The sequence below is a fragment of the Nannospalax galili genome, unplaced genomic scaffold, assembly GCF_000622305.1.
Source record: "Nannospalax galili isolate Female #2095 unplaced genomic scaffold, S.galili_v1.0 scaffold236, whole genome shotgun sequence".
Taxonomy (NCBI): Eukaryota; Metazoa; Chordata; class Mammalia; order Rodentia; family Spalacidae; genus Nannospalax; species Nannospalax galili.
The window spans coordinates 2,671,944-2,672,384 of NW_008338710.1; the positions used below are offsets into that span (position 1 = coordinate 2,671,944).

At 38.1% G+C, this 441-nt stretch overlaps 1 protein-coding gene across 2 annotated transcripts in view; it reads left to right on the forward strand.

The window, feature by feature from the left end:
• The window catches only part of Wdr19 (WD repeat domain 19), an 89,323-nt gene that overhangs the window by 2,929 nt on the left and 85,953 nt on the right, over nucleotides 1-441 (forward strand). The gene's annotated exons all lie outside the window — the stretch shown is intronic.

Genomic DNA, 441 nt, shown 5'->3' on the forward strand with positions numbered 1-441 from the left:
GCATATATACATTTATGTATATAAATATATAATTAGTATTTTTAAACATATATATATGATTTTCCTTTGTTTTTGAGACAGGATCTCTTGTAGCCCAGGTTGCCTTTCAACTCAGTATACAGCTGAGGATGACCTTGAACTCCTGATCTTCCTGCTTTGGTTTACCAAGAGCTGGGTTTACTACAACACCTAGCTAAAACTGTATTTTAGACTAATCTTAAGTGTAAGACTGTCAGGTAGGGCATTTCTAGTATATAAACTACGTTGAAACGTTGAGCAAATTGTTCTTATTCCATCATGATTTAGTCAGGTGTGGTGGTACATGCCTTTAATCTCAGCAGACAGGTGGATCTTTATGAGATTGAGGCCAGCCTGGTCTGGTCTACGTAGTGAGTTCCAAGCCAGCCTGGGCTACAGGGAGACCGTATCTTACAAAAAAAA